Source organism: Vombatus ursinus, unplaced genomic scaffold (assembly GCF_900497805.2).
Source record: "Vombatus ursinus unplaced genomic scaffold, bare-nosed wombat genome assembly UNPS02014791.1, whole genome shotgun sequence".
In the NCBI taxonomy this organism is placed as follows: Eukaryota; Metazoa; Chordata; class Mammalia; order Diprotodontia; family Vombatidae; genus Vombatus; species Vombatus ursinus.
Window position 1 is genome coordinate 73,976,068 of NW_020954569.1, and position 19,395 is coordinate 73,995,462.

At 36.2% G+C, this 19,395-nt stretch overlaps 1 protein-coding gene across 5 annotated transcripts in view; it reads left to right on the forward strand.

The window, feature by feature from the left end:
• The window catches only part of RAB27B (RAB27B, member RAS oncogene family), a 203,701-nt gene that overhangs the window by 101,487 nt on the left and 82,819 nt on the right, over positions 1 to 19,395 (forward strand). The gene's annotated exons all lie outside the window — the stretch shown is intronic.

The window sequence follows — 19,395 nt, forward strand, 5'->3', positions numbered from 1 at the left end:
TCAAACCTGGAACAGTAAATCCCATATACAGGGGATTCCAGAGAAAAGAGGTAGATCAGAAAGGAAGGGATTCTAGGAAGCTAAGGAATAAATAGCCTGTAGGACAAGGAGATACTAGGCCAGGACAGGTCCAGAGCTGTTTCAGTCAGGGAGAGAACCGTTCAAGACAGAAGGGCAATTCCTCTGTAACTTATGTTTTAGAAAGTTGCCTTTGGGTACTAAGAGGTTAAGTGACTCACCCAGGGTCACACAGCCAGCATGTGTCATAGGTAGGACTTTTTGATATAGAGGCCAGCTCTCTCTTCATCATGCCACACTGCTTTCTTCTCACGGCAAGGTTATAAGCCCTTAATATAACAGGCAATTGAAATATAGCTCTGCCACCCACAGGGTCACCATTGCAGTGATGGTGAATCCTTCCATTAAGGCGGCTTTTTCCCATTGTCATATAAGTGTTTCCTGTGGGGGCCTCTGGCAGTGTTGAATGCTTGCTTTCAAAAACAAATCTTCCCCGACGAGGGAACATTTGTTGTTTTAGCACTGAGGAGATGATGTGCTCTCTGCCTAACATTCTATAAGAATAATCTTTCCTTTCCTTTCTATTCCTTACCTTAATACTGATCTTACATGAAATAAGCTACCAGCAATGTTCTTGTTAAGCTATCTACAGGAAGAACGAACAAGATGTAAAACTGTATTTCCCAGCAATCAAAACCAAATTCAAAGGCACCCCATGAACAAACTTTCAGATCTCCATTGTGAAGTTAAATTCTATTCTTGCTGTGCTCAGACCTTCACCAATAAGATAAACTATTAAGTCCTTCTACTGATCAGTTTATATGAAAGTTTTTAAAATATTAACTCGGACTTATTTTCAAATAAGAAAATTCAGGCCTCTAACATTTGGCCTAAGAGCTGTCCAAAGCACTTTTAAAAGCTACTCTTCCATCACAATTTGTAGTATCTTCAATGTTGATTCATTTTATTTTGTAGACAACCTTTCTGCAGTGTTTGTTTTGCTAAAAGCAGAGGTTCCCAGGGAAAAAAAAAGAAAAGGCAGAGAGCTCCAATGTAAGCCTAGAGTAAATATTTAATATTCTTTCACGATATTCTCTTATTCTCAATATTTAATATTCTCTTCCCCTCCTCCCCCTTAAGTAAATTGACAGTCTCATGACAGGCCAGGCAATTCAATTCAATTTGACAAGTTTGCATTGAATCCTTACTTCTAGCCCTAGAATGGTGCAAGGATGTGGGAGAATCAAAGGAAAATCCTGCCTTCCAAGATGTAAAAGGACAATGTATGGAAATAATTTATACTTCCCATCCCCAATCTCCTAATGATGGAGAGAGACATTTCAGAACAAAGTCATGCAAAGAATCATAGACTGGGAGCTGGAAGACACTCAGAGGTCATCTAAACCCAAGGGACACTGGTCCTCTCTCCATGGTGTCAGGATAAAGTAATGAAACCCATGGAAACTAGATCTGGGTCCTGCATTTTAATAGACTCCTCCTGCAGGATTTTAGTGAGGGAAGGACAGTTTATGAGTCTGCTGCTATGCTTCTGATAGTTGCCTCCTGGTCTTGAATTGTACCTCTCCCCATCCAGGATAATCAACAATTAGAGAGTCAGGAGCAGCTCACCACCTGCCAGGTTTAGATCAGAATGAGAACCACCCTCGAACTGAAACCTAGCCCAAAGAACGAGAGAGTTAACTATTTAATAACTAAGGAGATTCACAGAGGTTCCAAGGTTAAGCATTACAAAGATTTCAACAGTAGCTTGTTAGGCAGAAAAAGAATAGCCCCAATTAATCGGCAGCTTAGTAGCTGCTTAATAAGTGACTAGTTAGCACAGTGGGTATAGTATTGTACTTGGAGTCAGGAAGACCTGAGTTCAAATATTTTCTCAGATGCTAGCTATGTGACTCTGGGCAAGTCACTCAACCTCTGTCTGCCTCAGTTTCCTCATCTTTAAAATGGGGATAATACTAGCACCTACCTTCAAGGGTTGTTGTGAGGATCAAATGAGTTAACATTTTTTTAAACCAATTTTTCTCTATATCCAGGTTTGCACTTTGCAAACCTTAAAGTGCTACATAAATTCTAGCTGTAGTTCTTACTAATTTTCCTACAGAAGCTCATTGAAATAAAACCCTTCCTGGAACTGGAGACTTTTGTAGGATCAAAAGAGAATGGTTTGTCAGATGGACGGTGTAGTAGTTTGCAGGAAGAAGCAGATGAATATGGACACAGACTGGAACAAAGAGAAAGTAAAGTCTGATTGTCTGGGGCTGAGGCAAGATGCCATCTGTTAGGGTGAGGCCAGACTCTTAAGTGAGTGAAGTTCCTAGTTGAGAATGGATTTAGTGCCATAAGAAACTGGGAAGCAAATCAGAATTGTGAAGTAAAGCTGATTCAATGATGTGTCTGTTCTTTCATTGTGAATAATAGGTGAGACCTTGCTGACTATGTGCATCTTGGTATGGGAGACACCATCCAAGGCATCATTCTCATAAGCAGGATACCACACTATTACATCCCCTATCATCCATCCCTTATCCATTCATCTCATTTTGTTTTTTCTTCTTCACTTCCTTTCCCACAGAACTTTTCCTTATATACCCTTTATAGACTCTCAGGGTCCATATGCCAACTTCCACTTGACATGAAATGCTTCCACAGAGGCAGCTGGCTACATCTCCCTCAGGGCACTAAAGGTATCCCTGGGAGATTATGGGGTTTTCTCTAATGGCATTGTCTTGAATCCTTATTCTGGTGTGTTCTCCCTAATATCAATTATCAGTTACAGTTAGACTCTCTTCTTTATCATTAATTAACTCAGTGAATAGCACCCTAATGTCATTTAACCGATTAATATCAATTAGCCTTTACAAAGGGATATTTACTGAAAATATATGACAAGACTGGAAGTATAGAATGTCTCCCCAAACTCAGACATATTCTCCCTTATATCTTATATTCCCTTATGCATCAGTTCCAGGAGAGAGTGGGTTCAAATTTCCAGCAGTTGCTGCAAGGCATTAGTTCTACCAAGTTGACTTCTGAATGTGGCATAGCCCATGTCTTTACTGTAGGGCATGGTATTTAGCTGCTGCTCAGATGGGTCTAGCAAGTCAGTTGTGAGGGCTATGCTGATGCCTCACTGGACTTGTCTATGGAGCAAACTTTGGGATGGTAGCAAACTCTAATTTTATGGACCTCTGGCAGCATTTGCTTCCTCTTTTTCATAGCTCACAAGATCATAGCTATCTCCAATACTCCTTCACCCAAGAACAGTAAATAACAAATGAAATCAGTCCAAGAACATAAGTGCCAACTGTTCACAGCTACATGTGGGTCCAGTTGGGTGAACGCTGATGCTGATGTTCCTTTTCTTCATACACAGAAACTTAAAACAGCCCTTACTTTAATCACTACCAGGGGGAAAAAAAGAGACTGATTTGGCCAGTCAGTGCTCTCTGTGTGTACACTCACTTCAAGCTCAGCAGCCAACCAAATGGCCTCTCTTTACAACACAGTAAGCAGGCAGGAAATAGCCATGAAATACCTGCTCATGCTCTGAGTCAGAGAGCAGGGCTTTTCTGTTATATATGCCTGGAAGCAGGTGTCCCCAGCCTCTGTGTGGAGGTTGCAGCAGGTAAAACACTGCCCATGCTCAAGGGATGGGACTCCTCTTGGCCATCTGCATCTTGATTTAAAAGAAAAGCATTTATTCAAGGCCAACTGACAGAACTATTACATCTTACCTTCTATACCACATTCCAGTTCCATAGCCCCCAACTCTCTACGAAGAATTAGTTCAGCTGTCCCTTTACTTAGAATAAACCTACAACAAATTCTTTTTTTTCAAATTCCATTTACAATTTGTTGAAAACGTATTCTGCATATTTTACTGTAAAAATAGACCACCATAACAAGAAAGATTCCTCTAAATCATTAGCAATAAAAGAGATGCAAATCAAAACAGTTTGGAAGTTTCACTTCATACTCAGTAAATTGGCAAAGATAAAAAAAGATGGAAATAATGTTAGAAAAGTTATAGAAAAGCAGGCACAGTAATATAGTATAGATAGATCTATGTACTGGTTCACTTCTTTGAGAAAGCAGTTTGGAATTATGCTAAGAAGGTAATTAAATGTCTATACCCTTTGATCCAGAGATCCCATTGCTAAGTATATACTCCCTGAAGGGTCGATGATAAAAGGAAAGACCTCGTATACACCAAAATATTTATAGCATCACTTTTTGCAGTAGCAAAGAATAGTATATTTCCATTGAATGAATGGCTAAATAAGTTGTTATACATGAATATAATGAAATATTACTATGCTGTAAGAAGTGATGAATGTGAAAAATTCAGAATATTGGAAGATATATGAAATGATACAGAAAAAGCAAAACCAGGAAAACAACATAAATCATGACCATAATGTAAATCAAAAGAATGAAAAAACTGAAATTGAACACTGTGAACTTACAATGATCAAGAAGCTTGAGAGAGGGAGGGGTGGGAAAATGTACCTTTCTCCATTATTTGTAGAGATGAGGGATTATGAGTGTGGAATATTCTATACACCATCAGATCTGATTGATGTGTTCAGTTGTTTCAGTCATGTCCAACTCTTAATAACCCCATTTGGGGTTTCCTTGGCAAAGACACTAGAGTGGTTTGCCATTTTCTTCTCCAGATCATTTTACAGGTGAGGAAACTGAGGCAAATAGAATTAAATGACTTGCCCAGGGTTCCACAGCTATTAAGTGTCTCAGGCCAGATTTGAACTCAGGTCTTCCTGACTCCATCCACTTAGCTGACCTGATATGTTGATTAGTTTTGCTGAACTTTTCTCCCCTTCTCATTTTTCAATAGAGGAAATATCTTGCTGAGGGGGTGGGGAGGGGGCAAGGAAGAAGAGATATATTTGGAAATAAAAATAATGTAAAAACAAAGTTATCAATAAAAATTTGAAAACAGTACAAAGAGAAAATAATTGCCACTAGGTTAGGGTTCTAGTCATGGCTCAGCATTTCAAACTAATTTCACTAATTCAATTCAATTTATCAAGCAAGTATTTATCATCAACTACATGCTAAACAATATGCTATGTATTGGAATTACAGACACAAAAATGAGGGGCTTACTTTCTACTGGCATCATTGTACTCCTTAGTAAGAAGCACTAAACCTACAAAGAAATTCCAAAATAACAGGAACCTAGGTTAGGGATAATTCACTTGGGTGATAGGGATAATTCACTTGAACTAATAGAATCATGAGAAGGCTAATTCACTTGAACTAATAGAATTGACTACTAATGAAGTAATCATTTCAGATCACGTTAGAGTAGAAACCTTCCGGAGGACAACTTCAGGAGAGCAACAGTAACTAATCAGTCTGTGACCAGAAGTGAACGATGTGATTTGTACCAGTTTCACTTCAGTACCACCCATGGAAAAGGGGAAAATTCAGAGGTGGAAAAGGCGGGGAAATGATCCCTAATACAAATGGAGAGGTAATAGAAAAAAGGATAGCTCAGGGCAACCTGGCAACACTAAATTAGTGTTACGGGGCAAAAAAGGGCCTGCTTTTTTCTTGTTGTCATGCCTATATTTTCAAGGGAAGGAAAACATTTAGTGTAATTTATCTCCAGAAAAGAAATTGATTAAAATTTAACTTCCTATTGCTATTGTGCCAATAGGTGTTAGAAAAAAAGATTCAAATCTGTGTTGGACCATGAAGTGACCTAAGTGTATCCTGGATGACTTTACTTTGTGGATTAATATCTGAAGGACAAATATTTCAGCTTATACTTTGTTTTGGGCCTCTGCAATTCAAGATATTTATCTGAGGCTGATCACACTGTAGTAATGCTTCATCTATTCAGCAGTGCTGGCAAGCAGATGTTCCATGTAAATGAATTTTCCAGGCTACTGTAGCTCACTCATCAAAGTACCACAACTGTTTTTATTTCAGTTATTTTTATGGAGCTCTCCCTAAAGTGAGTTACATACTTCTTTGACTGAACAGAAATGTTTTTATTAAACTTATTTTTTATTCTGAACCAAATAAATTAGCATTTTCACGCACCATAACAAAGAAGATGGCATGTGAAACTGTGAGTCTCTATTATATACACCTTGCCTTTTATTATGTGTGTGTGTGTATGTATATATGTATATATAGAGAGAGATAGGGACAAATACAGATATAATATTCAACATGTTACTTTCAAACTCTCCTACTTGTCTGTGATATTTTCAGGCCTCCTTCCTGTTCTCTTTTGTATATTTAGAAATGCTTTGGTGACACCCCCCCCTTTCCTTCTTCCTCTCCCTCTCTTCCTTTCTCTCTTCTTCTTCCTTTCCCTCTCTCTATGTCCTTTGAAAAGGAAAAAAAATAAAGAAAAAGAAAAGCTTTACAAGCAAAACAAATTCCCACACTGGCCAACTCTGAAAATGTAAAGATAGAAATAACAGTTTTCATCTTGAGTTCATCAACTCTCTGTCAGTACACTGATTGAACAGAAAATAACATTTTATACTTGACTTAGGGTCCTTATTGTACTATCTATCCCGTAATAAATACCTTCAGTACCTTCAAAGTCTATTTCCTCTTCACTAAATGGCCTCAGATTTATGTTTTTAAAGTTTTTGTGCTTTTAAATAGTATTTCAGTCATTCCCCTACCCTCTACCCAGTTCAGTCAAAGTATATAACTGCAGGGTACAAGTTTTCATGGGTCCTACCAATTCAGGAAGGCAATGTGTATGGGCCTTGTGTGGACTTTATGTCTGTTAATGGAGGATCAGCCTAAATAAATTTAGAGAGGCATATCACCAGATTGACGAAAGGGTAATAAATTTTGTGGCCATAGCAACACTTGAAGGCCATCTACTAGTTGTAAGAGAGAGACTGCAATTTGAATTAATGAAGGAACTCCTCACCCTGATGAAATCATAGATTCTTGGAGAAGGGGAATGTCTTCTCTCTTCCCTTCTTCTTTCTAGCAGTCAACATACCAGCCTATCATGACCCCTCTTTTCCTTTCAAATCTGTTTCTAATCCACTTTCATCTTGGAAACCAGATGATCTAGCTTGTTGGAATTGTATTTTTCCAATGCAGAAAACAGTCAGTGAACAAAGACCTAAGTAGTTCATCTATTAATAAAGTAAGTAAGCTTTAGTTTATGAAATTTTTCCCATCTCTTTTGGTTGCCCAGAGGACCTTTTTGACTTACTGCAATTTCTTTGCTAGAAGACAGAAGCCTCTGGGTAAGGGAGGGCTGGTTGGGAGAGAAAGAAATAGGCGCTTGACTGGACATCATCCTATGTCCAATCCAATCCAATAAACATTCATTAAGCACCAACTATGTGCCAGGTGATGTGTTAAGCCCTGGGGATACAATTAATAAAAATAAAGATAGTCTCTGCCTTCAAGGAGTTTATAATCTCTGGGAGAGGCAATATACAAAAGGAGACAGGCAAGCAAGGAATGGATTTGGGGACAGCAGGAGGTACTTGATGCTGGGACATCTTGTTCCATGGAGTTGAAATCAGGCACAGCAACAGATGCAAAGTGTGGTGAGTCAAGAGTCCAGTTTCTGCTCTCTATAAATGAAGGCTTTGGGAGGAGTTTGGTATTTCTCTCTCCCACCCTCCAATTAGAGGGGAGAGGAGGCTAAGGGAGGTAGTGTCAATCAAGGTTTAAGTTAGCAGCATGGGGATGAGATTAAAAGTGATGAGTTTATCCTGGGAGGAGCATCTTGTTGAAGCCAGACAGAGCAGCAGATGCCAAGTGCCCACAAAAGGAATGGGTTGTAGCTCTTGCCCCACTCAGGCAGTTGTAGGTGAAAAAGCAAATAACTTGGAGAAATAGTCTGAATTGCATGAGATATTGCATCGATACTTGGAAAGCAGCTGTAGTTTGGAGTTCTTCTCCAGGTTCCTCCCACATGTTTGAGTTTGACTGTCAGTGATTTACATGAACATGATTTACACATATATATGTGTATATATATATGTATAGAGAGACAGAGAAACAGAAAGAGAGAGAGAAGAAAGAGACAGGGAGGGGGGGGGGGGGAGGATTTGTATGAATAGTGGATATACTGGGAGTTTGGTATCTCTCAAGATCCCACCATGACAGAGTCAAGGGTGGCCAGGGTGCTCATCTCTCTAAGTGCAAGGTCCCCAGCAGAAAGAAGGATGGAAAAAGAAGGGAAGGAGAGAAGGGACAAAGCATCCACAATACATATTCCTTTTGTCCAGTCATGTAGCTTGTGGCCCTGTCCTTTGGAGCACAAATGTTCCTGGATGCCTCAGTGCCTTTGCTGATGTGTCTGGTGTTGGGACATCTGGCATGTACACCACTGCAAATGTGACAGGTTTATATTTTGATTTGTGCAACCAGATAATTTATTAGTGAATGATTTAATGTGAAATGAATAATAATCATGTAAGTTGGATGGTCTTTCCAAAATGAATTCTATAGCACCATAAACAGGTGATTGAGAGGTCCAAACCTCAGTGGCATGATCAAATAGGTTACATTTATTTAGTGCTTTATGTTTTTAAAAGCACTTTTAAATACAAATCATCCCATTTGAGCTTCACAACTGCCTTGTGAGGTAGGTAATACAACTATTCCAATTTAAAGATTTTTATTTTTATTGTCATTATAAACATTTCTGATATTGAATTGATATTGGACAAAAGTAGTTTTTTAAAGAAATAAAGAATAATAATCCTCTGTTATTTTGTAGATAAGAACTGTGACTCAAGATGTAAAATGACTTGACCAAAGGTCACACAGCTAGTAAGTGACAAAGCATGGGACCCAAATGCAAACCTTGAGTCTCCAACTCCAGTGTTCTTTCTGCTACAACAGGCTACTTCCCATGTGACTCCTCAGACAGAAATTGAAAAGGCAAACACAAGATTGTTGCTTTGGTGTCCTGTGGAACTGTGGTGTCAACTCATTGAGAATGAATGAATGACTAGTAATAGAAAATTATTGGATACATAGGCATTGGAGGCAGAAACAAGAAGCATTTGTCAAGTTCCTACTGTGTGGCAGGCATTAGGGCTATAAAGATGAAAACAAAGTATTCCCTGTTCTCAAGTATCTCTACTGGTGCAAACATGTATAAAAATAAGTAAACACAAAATATAAGCAAACTAAATACAAAGTAACATTGGAGAGGCCAGGAGAGCACTAAAACCTTGGGGTGGGGGAAGAAATTGGGGGGAAACCTCTTATAGGAGGTAATATTTGAGTTCAGCCCATTACCCAGCTGTATCTGGAAGCATTGGGGTGTAAGACAGGGTCTCTGAGTGAAAGTCAGGACTAGAAATGGCGAGGTACCACAAAGATAAAGACAGATAAGGAAAAGGAAAAACAGGAGTGAATATGAATGGTTTCATAACAGTTTCACTTCTCCCTAGTCTGATACTAGGGTCACTGAGGTCTAAACATAAATGAGTTTGTTCAGATATTTAATACCTGTGTTAACTTTGAGCATTATTCTCAACCCTTCTGGGCCTCAGTTCCACCTAGAAAATGAGATAAAAATCTGTAACAAGTTTTCCAACTCTAAATCCTATGTCACTATAAAGCTGGACTTATTATGTAACTCAGCCTCACTTCCGTGATAGAAGTTTAGATGAACAGTTGGATGCTTTTCTCTCCGAAATGGCTACTCATACCTCAGAGGAAAGTCATCATGCCTTGCTCTTTGCTTCTTGGTCAACTTCTCTCATCTGCTCAGCTTGCTTAGCAGCAGTAGTGGAAAGACACTGAATTTTGGGGGTAGGGGGACGACCAGGACGCTGGGTTTTCAGTCCTGGCTGTGCTACTAGTTTACTGTATGACATTGAGTAAGTCACCTTGACTCTCTGCACCTGTTTTATGTTCTGCAAAATAAAGACCCTAAGACTAAGTTCCTACAAGCAAAATCCTTAACATAAATAGATGTACTGCAAGCTCTACTGGGAAAAAAAAATGAAGCAAGAGTTTTAAAGAGATATAAATTAGAGCTCTAGAAGAAAAGAATAGGAAAGGATGTGAAAACTGTAGTGGAAAGAATTGGAAGGAGGATAAAGCTTAGTACAGGAGGTACAAAACCCTACTCAAAATAGACTCCTTAAAAACTATATTGGACTGGACAGAGATCAGCATTTCCATGAGACAACAAGAAATACTAGAATACAATCAAAAGACGTGTGTGTGTGTGTGTGTGTGTGTGTGTGTGTGTAAAGGTAAGGTATCTCTTATCAAAAACAACTAATGAAAAACAGGTCAAGGAAAAATCATCTAGAAATCATCAGACTCCCTGTAAACCTTGACCTTAAGAAAGTATCACATTTTTAAAAATCTAGGACGAAGACTGCCCAGACTTATTAGAATCAGAGGTTAAAATGGAAATGGAATTAATTTGTCATCTCCCAAAAGAAGCCATAAAATAAAGACTGGGGAATGTGATAGCCAAAGTCCTGAGCTTTCAGGTCAAATAAAAAGTGCTGTAATCCTCAAGAAAAAAAGAATTCAAATACCAAGGAGCCAGTGTCAGGATCACACAAGACCTGGTAGCTATAACCATAAAGATGAGGAAAGCTTGGCCTATGTTATATCAGAAGTCAAAAGATAAAGGCTACCATCAAGAATGACTTTTTTTTTTGGCAAAAATTGAGTATAATCTTTCAAGGGAAAAAGTAGATTTTTTATGAAATGGAGGATTTCTAAAATTTCTGATAAAGATACCAGAGCTGAGTAAATGATTTGAAATGCAAATGTAAGAAAAACATAGAAAGGTAAGTACATTTGAACAATTGGAAGGAAGTATATGGTGATGGAGTGTTCAAATTCCAATGAAGAAGAAACAAGTGTTCTCTCAGAAACATGCTATCTTCAAAAGTCATAATCCAATGCACAAAAGCAGAAATATTAATTATATCTTTAACAATCACAACACAATAAAAATTACATTTAATGAAGGACCTTTGAAGAAAAGATTACAAATTAATTGGAGACAAAATAACTTAATACTTGATCCATTAAATTCTTAATCCTTAAAGTCAATCCTTTAGATTATAAGTTCCTTGAGGGCAGGAACTATTTTTTGCCTCTTTTTGTATCCCCAGTGCTCAGCATAGTGCCTGGCACATAGTAGATGATTAATAAGTATTTATTGATTGATTTGTTAGTCCTGAAGAATGTGTAGGTCAAAGAACAAATCATGGGAAAAATAGAGAATTTAATTTTTTAAAATGACAGCAATAAGACAGCATGCCTAAAGTGTTGGGATGCAGCCAAAGCAGTCCTGCGGGTGTATATCTCTAAACACTATAACCAACAACAACAACAAAAGGGAAGAGAAAAATGAATTGTGCATACAACTGAAAAACACCCCTAGGGAACCAAAAAAAATTAAACCCACCAGATATAAATTCTGAAAATCAAAGAAGAGGTTAAAAATTGGAGGAAAAAAACCAAAACATTTAAGTGGCAATTAAAACCAACTCTTTAAAATTTTGTTTTTTAAAGATAAACCATTAGCTGGTCTGTTTTTTTTTTTTAAAGAAGAAGACCAAATTACCAATATACCAATATTACCAAAGACCAATATAAAAAATTGAAAAGGTGAATTCACAACAAAGGAAGACATTAAGAAAATTATTACAAACTATTTTGTCCAATTTTATGCTAAAAACTACCAATTTGAATGAAATGGATGAACACTTATAAAAATATAAAAAATGCCTCAGTTAACACAAGAAATAGAGAATTTAAATAATCAAGTTTAGAGAAAGAAATTTAATGCTCTATAAATGAAGTCTTGAAAGAAAAAAAGTTTTTTGCTTCAGTAATACAAATGTGATCTTAACACCTCAACCAGGAAAAGACAGAACAGAGAAAGAAAACTAAAGGTCAATATTCCTAATGAATATAAATTCAGAAAATTTATATAAAATATTAGCAAAATTGCTTCAGCAACGCATGAGAAAGTTTGTACACTAAAACCAGGTATGATCAATTCCAAGAATTTAAGTTTAGCTCAATACTAAGAAAACTATAAACAAGACAATCCCAAAGCACTCATGATAAAGCATGCTGTCCTCCTCCAGAAAGAGAACTGATATTGATTGAATACAGACTGAAACATGCTATTTTTCTACTTTTTTTCTTTTAATTGAATCATCTTATGCAAAATTACCAATATGAAAATGTTTTATATGATTTCATATGTATAACTAATATCTGATTTCTTACTGTTTCAGGGAGGGGAAGGGAGGGAAAGGGAAGGAAAGATAGAATTTGCTACTCAAAACTTAAAAAATGTTAAAAAATTATATTAACACATAATTGGGGCAAAATTATATGTGTGTTTGTGTGTGTATGTATACACACACATACATATGTGTGTGAATGAGTCTACCTCAGAACAATCTTTCTAATTGATCAATTACTTACCCTTCAGTTCTGCAACTTTCAGGGTGACAGATCATAGAGTAGTTGCTGTGATCCAACTGCAGTGAGTGGCTGTTCTAAATGACAGATGTTGGTGGGTGGTAATGATTCAGGTGCTACTTATTTTCACAGTGAGCTCTATGTGAAGGATTGCAATGTCTCAGGTGCCATTTTTCCACATTTGAAATGAACACTAAGGTATAGTGGGCTATATTACCAACCAAAAATGTTTTGAGACATGACAGCAGATGTGGAATATGTAATCAGTATCCCAAAGGGATTGATTTAAAAAAAAAAAAGACAGCACTCATTTGTATGTATAATTTCTGTTCTATGCCTTGTATATCTCTCGTTTCTGACTATAGTCAGCCTCCAAATATTATTTCCTGACTTATAGAAAGTTACAACATAGAAATGCAACTAAAGCACGATTAGAATGTGGTAGTTGACAGAAGATTAATCTATCAGTCAAAACCCAGGATTGGCTATATTTCACTCTCAGAAAAGAAGCACATGAGAACATTCTTTAATTATTCTGAAGCTTTTTAAGAAATGCTTTATTGTTGGCTTGGTTTTTTTTTTTAATATTACCGTCACTTCCCCAAAGCCTCCATAAGAATCTTGACTGGCATATAACAAATTAACAAGTTCACTGGGCAAAGTAAATCAACCTCTTGGTCAAGTCTGATCATTTTTCACCAAATAGTCTAACACTTTTTTGGCCCTCTTTGGAGGGAGGTATACCTCACCACCATTCCGCTGAATCACAATTTGTTACTGAGTTGATCAGAATTCTTCTGCCTTTCATTGCTATTTTCCTTTACATTGCTGTGATCATTCTGTAAATTGTTCTCCTAGTTCTGTTTATTTCACTCTGAATGAGTTTCTGTAAGTCTTTCCAAGTTTCCTTGAATTCTTCATATTTGTTATTTCTTACAGCATAATATTTTATAATATTCATATTCCACAATTTGTTCAAACATTTCCTAGACAGTAGATATCCACTTTGTTCCCAGGTTTTTGCTGTCTTGAGTATTTTAGTAAACATGGGATCTGTCTTTCTTTAAGACCTTTTATGTATTTACCAAATACAGTAGTGGTATTGCTAAGCCAATCAGAGTATACAGCATCTGGCTCAAGCAATACTACATTTATGTATTTATCTTTCTATAGTCCCTCCAACATGTGCCATTTGCCAACTCACATCTTTGAAGAGTGTAAGGTAGAGCATTAGAGTTGTTTGAGTTTGTATAGTTGTGTCTAATGGTAGCCATCTTGGCAGGGGGAAGAGAAAAAAGAAAGTTACATGATAACTTTATTATGTATTTAAAAGAATAGTAAGTTGTGCATTAAAAAAAGAATTTGCATTTTTCTCATACTGTTATGAGTTATTTGGAGCATTCTTTCATAAGGTTGTTGATATTTTATTGATTCTTTTGAAAATTTTATTCAAAGTTTTTGACCATTTAATTATTAGGAAATCACTTTTATTCTTATATATCTATGTTAATTCCCTATATGTCTTGGATATCAGATTTTTATTAGACGTATTTAATGTCTAAAGATTTTTTCTCAATTAACCATTTCCATTTTTATCCTGGATGAATTGATTTTGACTATGCAAAACCTTTATATTTTAATGCAATGTAAATTGCTTATTTTACTTCTTATATCACCTCTATTTCTCGTTTAGTTAAGGAGGGTCCCCCTAATCATGGTTGTACAAAGTACCTTCTCCACTCTTCTCTAATTTTTTAGTGATGTGGTCTTTTACATTTAGATGACACATCAATTTGAAGATTATTGTGATAGATAGTATAAAATGAAGTCTAAAATTTAATTCCGCTGAACTGCTCTCCATTTTCCTCAACAGTCAAACAAGAGCTATTTTACTCCAGTAGATATGTTCTTGGACTTACTTATAGGACACTCTTCTAATGTATATTTAATTGATTATCTTTTTATTTTTAAAATTAATATCAACTAATGCTGATGATAATTCATACATTCCAATGCTCAAATGAACCTATAATCTCATTGATTTGAGTTTTCTCCAATGAGACACATCAAAGTCCTTTCACAACAGCCCTTCTTGTTTGACATGGCCATGTCTTCCTCACATTAGTCTGACACAGAAGGTTCACTCAGTACAATAGAGGCCTTTTCCCCTTTCTCTTGTTATTTTAAGAATGGCCTCTGGCTATTGTCCTATTAATCTTCACTCTCACTATATGAACAGCACATCTTCTCTTCCTATAATTCCTTAATGATCACTTTTACTCTTTTTCTTCTTTTTTAAAAAACTTTAAAAATTAAAAAAAATTACTTTATGGAATAAAACAAGCATTTCTATAACATAGTATAATATTTTTAGAAAATTGCACGTGAAACTACAAATCTATTATGTACAACTTGTTATTACTTTTAAATGTATGGTAAAATCATTATTGAATTTTTTTCCTTTTTTTCCCTCCTTTCACCCCCACCCCAGAGATAGCTACCATTGGACATAAATATATATGGAAAATTATTCTATACATTCTTGTATTAATCAGTTCTTTCTCTGGATGCAAATAGCATGTTTCTTCATATATCATTTATTTCTAATTTATATATTTATCATAGTCAAAATGACTCAGTTGCTCAAAATTGTTCTTAAATTATTCCTGTTACTGTATACAATGTTCTTTTGGTTTTGCTCACTTCGCTCTTCATCATTTTGTGGAACTCTTTCCATGACCTTCTAAGATCGTTGAGCTCCTCATTTCTTACAAGCACAATATTATTCCATCACCACCATACACCACAACTTGTCCAATCATTCCCCAATTGATGGAGATCCCTGCAATTTCCAGTTGTTTGCCAGCACAAAGAGAGCTGCTATAAACATTCCATTCACATTCAAAGTTATAATTACCATTTGTGAACTTCCCTCCATCTTATTTTTACTCACTATTTTCTTTCTCAGCCTCTCTTTTTAGCTTATCCCCATTACCTTATTTTCTCCTCCCACTTTTCCCCTTCACCCACGCTCTCAAATCCCAATCTACGCACCACTATAAAAGTCCCTCCCTCACCCTGTCCCCCAGTTTTCTCACCTCTCTACATATTCAGAAGGCTTCATTTATTATATGTTAAAGGTTGCCCACACTCTCCATGCTTCCCTCCACTGCCCTGTGTGATATTCATTTTTAATTCTTTGGAGACAGTTGTACTCTATGTCTTGCTGCCATAAAATAACACTGGTAGAGTTTGGTAATTATTGCTTTATAATATTATTTGAAATCTGGTAATGCTAGGCCATCACTTCTGCTTTTAAAAACACTCAAATGCCAATTTAATTGTAAGGTTTTTTATTCTGGGAGTTTATCCTTTTTTTGTTTTATATAATAGCAGCATAATTTGTTCAAATGTTCTCCAACTGATGGGTAACTAAGATAACAGTTACCAGTTCTTTGCTACTACAAAAAAGTTGCTAAATATTTTTTGTATATATGGGTCTTTCCCCCCTTTCTTTGATCTCTTTGGGAGAGTGGTATCACTGGGTTAAAGGGAATATACAGTTTGTCATTTTGGGGGAATAGTTCCAAATTACTTTCCAAAATGACTGTACCAATTCACAGCTCTGCTAACAGTCTTATTTATGGGCTACTTATCTCAAAGCCTTGCTAACATTTGTCATTTTCTGTTCTTTTTTTCATCTTTGCCAATCTGATGGATATGTGTTAGAACCTTAGAGTTGTTTTAATTTATATTTCTCTCATTATAAATGAGTTGGAACATTTTTCATGTTTGTTGATAGCATGCATTTCTTCATTTGAGAACAGCCTGTTTATATCATTTGATTCTCAATTGAACAATGGCTCTTATTCTTATGAATTTTAATCAGTTCCTTATCTAGCTTGGAAATGAGACCAAACTTGCTGCAGAGATTTTCCCCCCTATTTAATGGCTTCCTTTCTATTCTTAGCAGCATTGATTTTGTTTGTGCAAAAACCTTATAATTTTTTTTATTTTTATTTTTTTCTTACTCAATAATATATTGGGCATTGTAATTCTCTACTCCTAGAATGACTTACAAATTTTTGCTATTCTATTACATAAAAATTTGTATTCTATTGTCATGTGAGAATATTAAGGCAATGTATAAAAATCTTACGTAAACTAGATGTACAAATTTATAGATTGCAAATGCAAGTACAATTACAGTTTATAAGTTTATACATTTATAGCTATCCATTTATGACTTATAGTTTCAGATAATCAAAAGTATCCATTTTATCTTCTCTGAACCTCTCTATCCTTTGCCTGGCCATTAACTCTTCTCCTATCCATAGATGGGGAAAATATTTTCTTCCTTGCTCCTCTAATTTTTTTTTTTTAGGTTGTGAACTTTTATATCCAGGTCAAGTATCCATTTGGAATTTGTATTAGTCTGTGGTATAAAGTGTTAGTCTAAACAAATTTATACCAGATTGCTGTCCAGTTTTCCTCATTGGTTTTTGTCAAATAGTGAGTCTTTATTCCAATAGTTGGGGTCTTTGGTTTATCAAACAAAGCTATTTGGCTCAGTTACTTCTGTATGTTTTATAATTAATCAGTTCTACTGATCAGCTTTTTTTTAAAGTAGTAAACTATCAAAGATAGTTTGATGATTATTGTTTAGATTGTAGTTTTAAATCCAGTACTGGTAGACTTTCTTTCTTTCCACTTTTTTTTTTCATTATTTCCCTTGAGATTCTTGACCTTTCATTCCTCTTTATTAATTTCATTATACACTTTTCTAGTTCTTTAAAGCAATATTTTAGTACGAGGCCTAAGATTCATGTTGAATCCTGTTCTTTATAGTAGTACCATAATACTCTAGCATTGTGGTATATCAGACATGAGTGCTAGATCTGGAGTCAAAGCATCTAGGTTTGAATCCTATTTCTGCCACTTTGTGACAGACTATGTGACCTTGGGCAAGTCATATAACTCCTCTATACTTTAGTTTCCTCATCTCTTCAATGAGGTGGTTAGACTAAAAGGCCTGAAAGACTCTTCCAATTTTCTAAATCTATATCCCTGTGATCCTATTATTATAATCTCCATAGTTCAACATACATAGTTCAATTTTACCTTGAGCAAATGAATAGCCTTCTGAATCCAAACTAAACCTTGTACAAAGGAAAAACATGTCTCCCTCCCCCAAATTATTTAGGTGTTTCTAACAAAAACATATGTTGGATCTAAATTATCTGAATTCTTGCTTCAGTACTTAATATCCCTATCCAAAGTGTAATCCTGACTTTCCAGAAGTAATCATTGTAGTTACAATATCAGCAGAATAGGAATGAATCAAATGCTTCTGCCAGCAATGTGAATTCCAAGCATTTTAATTTGTCATCATGGTTGAATGACTTAGTTTTCATATTGTTTTTCAAAAGGTGTAGACTATAGAACTTATAAGGGGCAGTTAGGTGGTGCAGTGGGTAGAGCACTGGGACTGGAGTCAGGAAGACTCATCTTTCTGAGTTCAAATCTAGCCCCAGACACTTACTAGTTGTGTGACCCTGGGTAAGTCACTTAACCCTGTTTGCTTCAGTTTTCTCTTCTGTAAAATGAGCTGGAGAAGGAAATGGTAAACCACTCCAGTATCTTTGCCAAGAAAACCCAAAATGGGGTCATTAAGAGTCAGACATGACCAAAACAACTGGAAAACAATAGAACTTGTAATGGTAGGATCATAGATTTAAACCAGGAGAAACCTAGATATCACCTAGGCTAACCCCCTCAGATTTTTTCAGTTTCTTTAATGGATCTGTGATGTCATTGATGCATATTCCCTCTAATAGGGCAGATTGCAACCCACCCATCCCATAATTCTTGTCAATGTTCTCCCAAAAGATCCTTCAGACGATATATTCAATGTGCTGGAAGACCTGTTCTGGGTCTTTGTTTTGTTTTGTTTTGTTTTGTTTTTAATAGTGAGGATACCGATGCAATAGTTGGGAGGCAATATGATGGACAAGGCATGGGACTTGGAACCAGGAAATCTGGATTCAGTACAAATCATTTAATATTTCTGATAGTCAATTTCCTCATCTGTAAAATGGGGACAATAATAATGAGTATTGTAACTAAATACCAGGGTTGTTTTTTTGGTGAGGTTTAAATAGGATACTGTATACAAAATGTTCTGCAAACTTTAAAGTACTATATCAGTGCCCACTTTTATCTCTCCCTCTTGGTAGATGACCAGACCAGCTTCTTTTAACTGATACAGATCCTTCCTCCATGGACGCAGATCAGAGTCCTGCTATGACTTAGTAGATGGTCTTAGAGAATTGCTATGGCTGATATGAGCAATCACCCATTTGCCAAAATAATTATGCTCTTTTCCAAATTTAATGAGGCTAATTCTTGTATGATAGACATGCAACCCATCCCTAGACACATAACTGAAGGAAGCCCTTTACACTTCTGTGGCATAGCCTGTAAGAACCCAACGATACCTCCACACCACAGTGAGGCATTGGAAGAGGAACTTAGTTAGAATATGGCCTTATACAAACATAATAAGGTACATTATTTTCAGCTGACCCAAAGTGGGGCATTGGAGTAGAAAAATCAGTTGAAGTATGAGTTGGACATATGGCACATTCTGTGGATTTAGACTCCCTGACCACCAACTAATCAATAAGAATTTAAGTGATAAATGCTTGCAAAATGCTCTTAGAAATTCTGTTTTCTTTTTTTAAAGATCATCCCCACCCTGACCGCTGAAACTATATGGGTGCTCTGCTTATGGACAGAATCATTACACACAAGCATTCCTACATTTCTCCAGTCTTGTTGCACTTTACTCCCCTTCAGTTATTGTTTCTTGCACATGACACTCCTTTTCCTGACTCCATGCTTTGC